The sequence below is a fragment of the Lygodium microphyllum genome, chromosome 6, assembly GCF_053477565.2.
Source record: "Lygodium microphyllum isolate KBCC chromosome 6, Lygodium_microphyllum_v1.1.10, whole genome shotgun sequence".
Classification (NCBI taxonomy): Eukaryota; Viridiplantae; Streptophyta; class Polypodiopsida; order Schizaeales; family Lygodiaceae; genus Lygodium; species Lygodium microphyllum.
The window spans coordinates 98254358-98266879 of NC_141140.1; positions in this window are offsets into that span (position 1 = coordinate 98254358).

A 12522-nucleotide genomic window follows, 5' to 3' on the forward strand; every position below is an offset into this window, starting at 1 on the left:
TTGTTTATTCATCTGTTCGATCTTTTATCCTGAAATTTATCAAGGTCTTCTGAAGACGCTACTTTGCTTTCACAATCCCTTCGACAGCGGTAATAAACGCGCCCGACATTTTTAAACACAATTCAAATATTGCATCTATAAGCGCGTCTATGGAGCCTTTTTGTTGTAGTGAGATCGAGATAAATGGAAAAAAAGAGTAGTTGGAATAATTAATGCCGGCAAGGGAGTGATTGGGGATAGCAAGACCTTGCTCGGGAAGGGGTTTAAGGGCCAGGAGACCATAGAAGACATCATCTTTCACCCTAGCAGTGAGAGAGAGGGAGTGAGAGAGGGAGAGATTTTTCATCAGTGATTCGGTTTGATCTTACCATCAAGGAGTTCTTCGCACAATTCAGGTATATCAAAACCTTCCTGCTAGGTATTTTTTGTGATCTCAAAGTCAGTGTGCATGGTGATTGCATGTATCATCGTATTCAATGGGATCATCCTTAGCATGGTCGTCGTCGTGCATGACTCGGCCCGTCCGAGTGCCTTGGATTTGGGCTAAGTCTCAGAATTGGACCATTCGGCCCTCCGACCAGTTGGATCACTCGGCCCACTCGATTCAGGACACATATCGCTCACCTCGTCCCAGTCAACCATTCGGACAAAACTGATATTCGGCTCTCGGCCTACTTGCCTTGGCCCATCCAAACAATTGACTTGATCCACTAATGTGACTCGGCCCTTGGACCACTTAGTCCTCGGCCAAATCTATTCGGCCATTCGAGTTGCAAGTTCTGCTAGTGTTCCTATTCGGCCCTGAGCCCCTGTCCGAATTCACCACTCAGCCCCTACAATTTGGACGAGTGGGGTCGAGTCAGACTTTTGCAAACTTTGTGGAAGGTTGCACAAGAACTAGCTAGATCTCAACGGTGCCAACCTTTATGAGCCATCCCAATGCCCATAGCTCGATTCTAGTGCAAGAAATAGGAAAATTTGCAAGATGCGACTGCTTAGCAGCTTGAGTAGGTTGTTGAGAAAGTCAACACCTTGATGGCAGCTACTGGAGGCATAGATCCCAAACGAACCTAAACTGAGTAAGATGGCACAAAACAAGCCCTAAACCTACCAAGACGACCAGAAATTGATCGAACGATTCTATCAGGCCTAAGACAAGACGAGAGTGCGCAAGCCACTTAGACACTTGGTCTCCCCAGTCACCTTGACTTCCAACACTTGAAGTATACCTAAGAATAGCCGAAAGCCAGCCGAAAGCCTGATTGAGCGCACAAGTGCACAGAAAGAAATGCGCTCGCTAAAAGTGGAGCTAACTTGAGGATTGTGTGTAACAATTAAGGAACTCATTCAGATAAAAGAACGTGAAGGAATCCATCAATAAGAGAATATCCCAAGACATAGATGGGCAATCACAGCCCAGCGTTGGACTAAGCGAATAACAACAGAGACTTGGATCTACTCGACATACTTAACCTTATCGATAGCTTGGTGGAGCACGAGAACAATATCATGTCAGAAGAAAGCTCAAACTGCACGCATAACAAGGAATTTGACTTAGGGATTTTTCCAAAAGTGATCCAACAGTTGGTGAGTAGCTATGATTCTCACACTTGATATGAGCACCACGGTAGAATGGTAGACACCATCATAGCTGACCTAGAGGAGGAAAGGAAACTAGCCCACAAAGCAGTGCAAGGCATAGTGGAATACAACCAAGACCAGCAGATTAGAAGCTTGAGGTAGAACGCAGAGATGAGAGAGATACAGTGAGCTGAACCTAGCAAGTAGGAATTGAAATAACCATGAGAGAGTGCTAGAAGGAGACTTGATGCTAAGTGAGCTTCTCATGAAGCGATGGCTAGACAACATAGCAGCAGAGCAGAGAGTTGCAGCATTAGCCACATCACTACTAGCAGGGTTAGGGGTGAACCAAGGCTCCAAGAGCTAGCCCAAGATACTAGTTGTCACAAAGCAGCTCAATAAGTACCAGCCCCAAGACGATCCATACAAGTTTATAGAGCAGTTTGAGCAGGTATGCGAGACCAACAGTCTCATCGACTTGACTCAATGCTCTCAAGCATTCGAGCTTTGCTTAGGCAACAAGATTCAGACTTGGTACACAAGTCTAGATGTCGCAGAGCGAGCAAACTTCAATGGACTCAAAAACCTCTTTATTAAGAGGTTTTCGATCCTGGATACTCGGACAACTTGCTAGTATAACTTATGAACACCAAGAAGAAGGAAAAAGAGGATATCCGTGACTATGTGACCCATGTAAGGAGTCTCTTGAAGAGGATCCCAATGGGTGAATGACCGACCAAAAGAGCAGTGTTGACGGTATTCATCAATGGAATACAAAATGAGGAGCTTTATAAAGCCTTGCCAGGTAACTCGAGCTTGCATTGGTGTCGACGGTATTCATCAATGGAAGACAAAATGAGGAGCTTTATAAAGCCTTGCCAGGTAACTTGAGCTTGCATTGAGATGTGCTAGCAAGGGTGTTCAAAGAGGCCATTCGGGTAGATGACCAATTGAAGGAGAGGATCTCTAGAAACTCAAACCAAGAAGAGACCAACTCTAGAAGCTTAGAGAGAGCTTCAACATCTAGCGAGCACTTAGGTGCAAGTACCCAAGATAAGGGAAAGGCTGTGGATATCAACTAGGAATTAGCTGACATGAAAATGGAAATAGCCAAGATGTAGGAAATGCTAAGATGACCAATGTGACCCACATGTCCAATGCGTGTACCCTTACCTAGCGAATCTATAATGCGTGTACGACCTTGTGCTAATTGCGGTAGGTTTGATCACGATAGTGCACATTATAGATTGCCTAGACGGCTTTCCTACTCACAACCATACGGTCATCCTTACCTAGCGAATAGGCCACAACAATTCTTCGGAAGGGGAGCACCATTGGTCCTTCCCATGTCAAACGATGTTAAGCCAATTGTTCCTAGAATGGATATAAATCCGATTGGAATACCTAGACTACCTGGCCCCTATGTGACACATCCACCGAGCGACGATCCAATACATTATGTGGAAGAGCCAAATGAGGAAGAGCCTTACATATACCCTTACATCTCGCACGACAATGAGGGCAACAGAGTCCTTATGGACTATCAACTAGTATCGGTGATGGCGTTAGGTAGGGGACAAGGTAGAGGCCTAGGAGGGTAGACCCAAGATCCAATCATGTGTTGGACTTGCGATCACCTGGGACATATCTCATCACATTGTTCTAAAAGGGAGCAAAAAAATAGAGACAAGGTTGACGTAAGGTGTCATGAAGGTGTTATCACTTATCTCTTCATTGGTTGTCCAAAGCAAAAGCCATCCTTAAATTCAGCTAACTTACCATCCCATTGGGGATGTTTGGTGTCGAGAATGTTGATGGGGAGGCTACATCTATCCTATCGCATATCATGACCCGTGCATAAACGAAGCAGGCCAATATGTCACTGCCAGGTCCTAGCAATCTTGATGCAGCCTCAAAAGGGAAGAAGAGCCATAGGCGAAGAAAGAAGAGACTCGAAGCTAAAGTTGCGCTCAGCCTCAAAGACTATTGAAAAGGGAAGTGCTAAGGTAGGGGAGTACCCCAACCTAAAGTACAACTAGAGACCATTGAGAAGGTGAAGGAGTGGGTAAAGGAGACTCAAGAACACCTGAAAGATGTGGACCCGATCTTGGAGAACAAGATCGAGGACCTCTTCAGCATCAGTATGTCACTCTCACCCCCTCCACGGAAATCAAGAGAGGCAACTATGCCACAAGCAGTACCACTTAGGCAAAGCCTTAACTCTGTGGGCCAGCAACCCAATCAGGGCCATTGGCCGAGACAATCCGGAACAGGAGAAAGATGAGCAGCCAACGACCTCCTTACCACTCTAGTGACTGGCTTGGTGACGTTAAATGTGGGAGATTTTCTTAGGCAGCATCCACCCTATGGCGGGACTTGAAGCAGTGGGTTGAAGGGTCACAAGAGCAAGCTGCTACATGCCTACAAGAACATGATACACAGACATAGATACTGAGTTTGATGTTGCACTTCATGTCTAAATCCTTGCACATTAATGCTTTTTGGGAAGGCATAGAGATGCATGCAGTCTTACCGATCTTAGCCCTAGGCGACACAACAAGGAAAGGGATTGTAGACACAGGGGCGGGAGTTAGTGTACTGAGCCATGCAATGCTCCAAACTTGGGGAGACCCACCTGTCGAGACTATTAGGTTCAATGTCACATTAGCTAATGGAATGAGAGTGAAGCCATTGAGGTGCTAAGAAACTAGCCTGTGAAAATCTCCGGAGTCAAATTCTCAATTGACTTTATAGTCTTGAAGAGAGTGGACTATGATATCCTATTAGGCCGACCTTGGATGCGCAATGCCAAAGAGATCAAAGATTGGGGGAATGATCACATCTTTCTAGGAAATAGAAAAGCAGTCATAAGGGTAGAAATGGACTCCTAGAAAATCGCACCAATTGACCTTGACGCCATCTCTGCTATGCTCAAGGGTGATACCCAGATCAAGGAATCCTATGGGCCCCTAGCTAAGTATATCCCATGTCGTGAAGACAAGTGAGACTGGATGCATATCCTTGCTACCATTGACTTTCCGTTCTCAGAAAACGAGGAGTAGGAATAGGGCATTAAATTGATTGATGAGCCCAAGGGTACACCCTCAGTACCAATCTGCATGATGGCAAGAAACCATCGCAGCAGAAGACCCAACCCTGCCACTATCCAAGTGCCAACCAACAGGAGAGAGCTCTAGGGGGTTTTAGAGTATTTGACTGGCAAGCTAGCAGGCAATCCAATCGCAAACTTCAAGCCACTCCAATATCTCTTAAATGAACCAACCTAGCAATGGACAAGGGTGCATGACCTAAACCTTAGGTATAATTGGGCCCTAGTCCCCGATCAAACAAACGAGACATACAAAGACCTAGGAGACGACGAACGATCAGGTGAAGATGCTTCCGATGACGAATACAAGGACTGTAGCTTCTTCAGTGAGACCACAGTGAGGATGAGATAGATACCGTAGAATACGACACTGAAGGACGAGTGATCAAACCTATACGGGTAGACTCCAGGACACAAAGAGAGAACACCTTTAGGATAGAGCAAAGGGTCATGCGTGTGGATTGTGACCACGCTTGGTTGGAATGTATAAGAGCCATAGATCTTGAGCAAGTAGGCCTAACCCAACCAAGTAGCAAGTAGGCCTAACCCAACCAAGTAGCACGCTAGTTCTTAGAGAAGAGTTAGCCTCTAAGCTGTGACCACCGGGGGAGACTGTCTTGTCCCAACGAAGAGGAGGAGTTCAATTCTGAGTTGGAAGTGAGTTCATAGAGTGACCTAGAAATACCAAGGCATTCCAAGAAGACTAGACCTACCAAGGGGGACCTACCTGTCCACCTAAGATGCAGACGCTTGAAAGAAGAAAGGACAGAACAGGCTAAGGACGCAAGAGCAAACAAACAACGAAAACCACATGACCTCCCTAAGAGATTTACAAAGTTTAAGAAGGGTGATAGGGTAGTGATCATGCTGGATACCAGATGCAACACCGACCAAGTAGCGACCGTACCCTATGAATCCAAAACACATGCATGCGGTCAAGGAAGACATCGACAAGCTAATGAGAGCAGGATTCATCTACAAAATTGAGCACACAGAATGGATATCACCCATAGTCATTGTAATGAAGAAAAATGAAAAGATTAGGGTGTGCGTCAATTACAAGAAGGTGAATGCTGCCACTAAGAGGGACAACTACCCATTGCCGTACATCCAGCACATGCTCGAGAGAGTGGCGGGCAAAGAGACCTACAATTTTTTGGATGGCTTCTCTGGATAAAATGAGATGGAGGTGCATTGTGACAATAGACATAAGACTTTATTCGCCACTGAGTGAGGTGTCTTTGCCTACATAGTCATGCCCTTCAGGTTGACCAACGCTTTAGCCACCTTTCAGCACCTTATGTGCACTATATTTAAAGACATGCTTAAGAAAGAGTTAGAAGTATTCGTAGACGACTTGTGTGTTCACTTGACCTGGACAGAACACTTAGACAGAATCTAAGAAGTCTTTGAACGGTGTCGCCTATATCACCTCTCCCTATATCCCTTAATGTGCCGGTTCTGGGTAAAGCACGGATGCATCCTAGGGCATGTGGAGTTGAAAAACGGCATTGCCATAGACTTTTCAAAAGTTAGGGTCATTGTTGACCCTCCACCCCCAAACAACCAACTACAAGGGAGTGCAATGATTCTTAGGCCATATGGGGTATTATCCGTGGCTAGACCTTTTTTACAAACTATTGATTATATTTGAATGAATTGAAGAATGCCAACACGCATATGAGAAACTAGAAAAATCTCTAACCACATCACTAATTTTAGGAGCCCCAGATTGGACCATTACCTTCCACATGCATATTGATGCTTCAAAATTTGCTATGGGGGTAGTGTTGTGCCAACCTCGAAAACACAATCTCGACTACCCAGTGAGCTTTGCTAGCAAACAACTCACCGAGACCGAGATAAAACACTTGACAATAGAAAGAGAAGGTGTAGCCATTGTATTTTCCGTGAAGAAAATTCGGCATTATTTGTTAGCCACTCCTTTCACCTTCTTTGTGGATCATCAATCCTTGCTATATTTAGTAAAAAAACCTTGTGCTAAAGGCCGAATAGCTTGATGGCTCCTTCTGCTTTTAGAATTTGACTTCTCCATGGTTGTACAAAAAGGAAAACATCACCACATGGCCGACCACATATCACACATCCCCATAGGAGAGGCCACTGGAGGAGGCATCATAGATGGTTTGCCAAACGCACTGTTGTTTAGTGTGTCTAGCGAGAGAGATTTATTTTGAACGGACTTGACACCATATTGGGCAGACGACATAGTCCAAGTGCTTGAGCATGGACTACCTAAACACCCAATAGAGAAAGCCGGACTTAGATGGCTCATCCTCAAGATCCAACCCTATCAGTTGATGGCAAGTCGGTTGTATAGGCTATGACAAGAGAGGTTGTTGCGTAGATGCATATGCGAGTACAAGATGAATGAGGTGATCTTAGAAGCATACAGTGGAATCACTGGAGGATGCTTTAGTGGAGAAACAACAGCCCACAAGGTGCTACAATCTCAACTGTGGTGGCCCATGCTTTTTCACAATGTGGCACGGTTTGCTAAGCACTGTGACAAGTACCAATGGAAAAAGGTCCTAATTTGCAAGGATCAAATGAAACTAACCCTAATAATTGCACGACAACCCTTAGACAAGTGGGAAATTGACTTTGTAGGACATATTAGTCCTATGGCACAAAATGAAGTCTAAAGGTCTAGGGCCCTTCAAGGTTCATGCCATCAGCCGAATCGGTAATGTTGAACTCAAGACTTTCGAAGGCGAGGGCGTAGGCTTTTTCAATGGTAGTCACATCAAGAAGTATTATCCTCCCACACATCCTTTGCACGAATAACCAATGTTAGAACCGCCGGTCAAAGTACCATTAGCCACAATCACGAAGATTGATGATGAAGATGAGGAAACCATATTAGAACCTGCCTACCTCCGCATCACGATCATTACCAAGCAAGCACGCACTGTCAACGCCTTGATTGATGAGGGAGCAGACTTCAATGTCTTAACCCACGATCATTGAACCCATATTGGCAAACCACAACTACAGCCCACTACCACCAAACTAGACCCATATGGGGGTCGATCATACACACTCCTAGGAAAAAGCAGGGCCACAGTTTCTATCAAGTGTGAGAGCATACCAATGACATTTTATGTGTTGACGAATGCTGAAAATGCAAGCACCAAATCGCTATTGGGTCATCAAACCTTTAAAAAGAAAGCTCACTATTTGCAATGTCCGCATAGTGGCAGCTTTCAGTAAGAGCTACGTGACTCCCACTAGACGACCTGCAATGCCACCAATAGACACGCATTGAGTCAAGTCCAAGGAGGAGGGTTGTGATTTGTTACACCCTCTCAAGCCTCTTTGCCAGCATTCTGCTGAAGCCAAGGTCAATGCCCATCAACCCCAGTTAAGGTGGGTACCTAAATGTCAGAGCGTGCCACTGAAATGCAATCAACCTTGCTTTCATAAGGCTAACAACACAACCTCAAAACCTAGGAGGCCAAAAAAGAGCTACAAACAGTGATGTGTGGTCAAGCGGTGATGGGTTCCTAAGACCCTATTGCAGGCACAAGGTTATTATGAGGGTAATGCCTAGATGTAGATCCCTAAGTCTAAAACAGCCAAGAGCAGTAATCAAATTTCACCTCACGTGTAACCATACCCAACCATACAATGTGTCAAGGCCTAACACCGCAAAAGCCTTGAGACACCAAGCCCATTGACTCATAACTGATTATGCCCATGAAGACTGACCAAGTCAACCATCCCAAATCTCAGCTTGCTACTCCGAAACTAGTCCCATGCAACTCAAGCAAGACTCAAGAGGCCACATCCGCAAGTGGTGGTGCCCCATTCGCAATCTAGTTGTCCCAGCCCACTAGGCAAGGGACCCAACTGCAATCTCAGGAACAACCGAGCCTGCAACTATTTGTTGTCAAACTCTCTAGTTCTGTCAAACCTCAACCACCCTGCAGGCCTTAGACCCTCCTATGAGCAAAAATCATTCTTGACACTCACTGCAGATCTAGCGGAAGATACAAGGGATGATGTCATTGCTTGCCTCAGACTCTTAGATGCCACATTCATGTCACTAGCTCTGAGCTATGACCGCTTGGACTTGGACCTGTTGCAAGAGCCCTTTGTGAGAGAAGTTTGTACAATGCCTTGTTCATGGGACACACTCAAATTTTCATTCATCAAAGCACCCCACTCAATTGCTGCAGAGTTACTCTACATTGAGATATCTACAGAGCCAGCCATTAAACGTCTCATTACATCATACGATAAGCAAGCCTCTTCTGCTCTCACTGATCGAGAAGTCGAGGAGTTGAAACAACTTGCTAAAACCGAATCCCCATTCTTACAAAACTGGTACGCTCTTCGATTGTGATGGGAACTCAAAGGATGCCAAATAATGACCAATGCTGAGCAGCGACACACGATCAAGACATCAGAATATGACCCAACTTATGTCGCCCCAAATTTGTATAGGGTGTTAACAAGTATTCGTGACCAACCCCCTAGAAGAGCACATCAAAGGACACCCTTACCTTGATTGCCTCTAGATAGAGAAAGAGTTACATATTGCTAGCCGTATCGATTTCGGTGACATCTTGATAGGTGTCCTTACTTACATCACACACGTAGGTAGCCGACCCTTCGATTTGGACCATGACGCTCAGTTGTACAATCCAAACTTCTATGCTTGGCCCATGTGAAAGTAAACACTCAACCCGTACACTCAATGCCCTGGGCCTGCTAGCCTTCAATCCTAGGAAGGATTTTACCCAAATCCAAAAGGGGAGGGGATAAGGTGAGTGAGTCAAATCGAAAGTAATCAAAATCAAGCAAACGCATAAACACATTAAAAAAAACACACACTGTTGTGAAAACCTTAGTCAACATTTAATTGCAAGAAGGGAAGAAACACGTTAATTTGCAATTGAGAAAAAATATCACAAAAATCTTGAAATAAAGGATGAAAAGTTTGAAAGAAAATTTTATGTTGGAGCTTAAATATTTTAATTCAAAAAACACGAAGCCTTTCTTTTCAGCAAATTGATGCACTTACTTTTCTCCAGTCAGCACTATAACTCCATCATGCACCAAATCAGTGTGCCTGTGCTAGAGAATGTGGTAGCCCACACCTTGGATGAGGTGGACTGGAATAGCTACGTGCGCAAGACTATAGACCAAGTAGCCAAAGCACTAGCCCTGGGCAATAGACAGGCAGGTGGAGAATCCCCAACCTCTAAAAATATGGAGAGGAAGAAACCTTCCTCAGAATCCTCCTTCATCGAGTATGGAAGTGTGCTGACGGCCATCATCCAAGAGGTTGTAAAAGAAGCCCAACAAGAAAATGAAGGAGCAGATGAGACTCTAGATAGATGGCCGACCCACCAAGGAAAAGAGCCATCGAGCAACAGGACAAAAAGTGAGACAGAGAAGGAGGATTAGGAGGCTCAATCCAGAAGGGAAAAAACAAAGAAGCCTAGTAAAAAGGCAGCTCAAAAGAAGTAACAGAATGAGGGCAAGAAGAAGAAAAAGAAGATCTAGAGAGAGCCAAAAGGAAATCCCTAAGAGAGGCTGCGGAGAGGAAGAAGAAGGAGAAGGAAGAAGCTGAAAAGTTGCCAAAAGAATCAAGGAAAAAAGAGAAACAGAGAGAAGGAAGAGCTGTGGAAACGGAGGCGGAACTGAGGATAAAGGAGGAGGGTGACATGGCCGAAGCAACTCGCCGGTCCATAGAACAACAAAGCTGACTCGATGGCCTAGGGGGTTTAAGTCCCGCCTGTGGTCATCAAAGGCAAGGATGGAGACTATGGCCACTGGGAAGAAAAGGCCGGCCAGAGATATCGAGTCTAGGAAAGATCCAAAATGCCAAAAGATGGAAGCTTTGACCATCCCAATCCCTACTACTATGACGTCACTAGCAAATTATGATGAATATGTTGCTGAATTGCTCTCTCAGTTAGAGAAGGCAAGGGAGGAAAGAAAGATAGCGGTGGCTAAGTTGAAAGCGAAAAAGGAGTCGGTGGCAGCCTTCCAGCTCCAAAAGACAAGGCAAATGGTTATGCAACAAAAGGAAATCCTTGATTTGAAATGGGAACTAAAGGCCAAAGATGAAAAGGAGCAAAGCTAGCGGCAACAGCTTGTAGATGAAAATCAAGAGCTAGTGAAAATGCAAAGAGATTATAAGCTTTGAATCATACAACATGATGATCTGGTAGCAAAAATAGGTTAGATCGAACGAGGCATGAAAGAGTTTTCCGCAAGGAAAGAAGGAAGGAAGCAAGAAGAGGAACAACACCACAGAGAAATGGAAACCATGATCAAAAAGCTGAGTCTTGAAAGAGAGAAGCATGAGAGAATGAGCAGGGAGTTGGAAGACCACGAGCAAAGACTCATGGCCCTGGTACAAAGACAAGGAGAAGGTATGGAGGAAATGAAAAGGAGAGCCAAAGAGTGGGCAGGGAAAAATGAACAAAGAGTGAAGACCTTGGTGCATCGCCTAGCTCTCGTGGAAAAAGATAAATTCCTAGTAGAAAGTAGAGTAGAGGCAGCCCAAGTGGGTTTCAATACTTAACAATAAGTTTTTCTGAATACCGTGATGGATGCCACTCACGTGAAGGAAGGGGAGTCCTTGGAGGTGGTAAAGAAGAAGCTGAGCGTAGCACGCAGAGTTCTGCAAGTAGGGCTACACATGCCACCCTAACTTGTTGGAGGGCTAAGCCTTGATGAACAACATAGGTACTTGTTATTGGCGGGCCTAACCCCCCAGGAGATTGATGCTCTAGGGTTTGTAGAGGAGGTAAAACAGGAAGATTGCCCAGGAAGTGAAGCTGAATTGCAATTTGACATGGGCAGATTCGAAGAAGAAGTGATCCCACACCCCCCTTCACCCCATTCTGAAGAGCAGTGGTAGCCAACAGACAAATCTGTGGAAAGAAAAACCACCCTGAGGGAGAAGAGAAGAAAAATGGTGGAAGAAGCCAAACAAAGATTGAGGGCTAACCCTATGGCACAACTATTTGTACCCCTTCCACATGCCCAAATGACCTACCGACCAATTTTCATGCGGAGCTCATAGTTTGGGAGAGATGTGACAAAGAGAAACATCCTTTCAACTTCAGCTTTCTCATCCCCAATGCCTTGCGCAGAGTCCCTTCCCTTAAAATAGTGGACAAGGTGATCGACATCGGAAGCCAACTAAGCCAACAATGGTTGGAAGACAGAGAGAAGAATCCCACCCTCTACGGCACCGAGGATGCCGAGTACTGGAAAAATAAGGTTTTTGAAGTGCCTTGGTCCATGTCTGGATACGAGTGCCAACTACTGTGGTGGAGACGTATTTGCGACGACAATGTGCTGCCATGGATGGCTTTTTGTAATACCCTCCCTTTTGAGAGAAACAAACCCACATTCATGGCATATCCTCCTAGGGTAGGATTAGAATTTGATGCAAACACCCATGGCCGTTACAACTTTCACGTCATAATAACCCATGTACTTCCACCTTAGCCCAAGCCCTCACTTTCACCTCCGATAGCCTAGATGCCACAACGACCCAGTTTATTGCTGACTTGTCGTCCTATCCTGATCTTGCCTTCCTTACCACATGCAACTATCTTAGGCTATTAAAAATCTTACTTAGGCAGGACCCCACCCTGGTAGAACATGGTCTCCCCCCACTCTTTTTTGACCCTAACGCCACTGATAGCTGTGCGATGACCCGCCTAATAATGCAAGTCAGCCTTCTACCTTCCTTCTGCCTCGCTATTCTTGAGGATATGAGTGACAACCAATTCACTCACTGTAACCATCCATTCCTCTCCACCACCCCTCTCTAGGTCCTG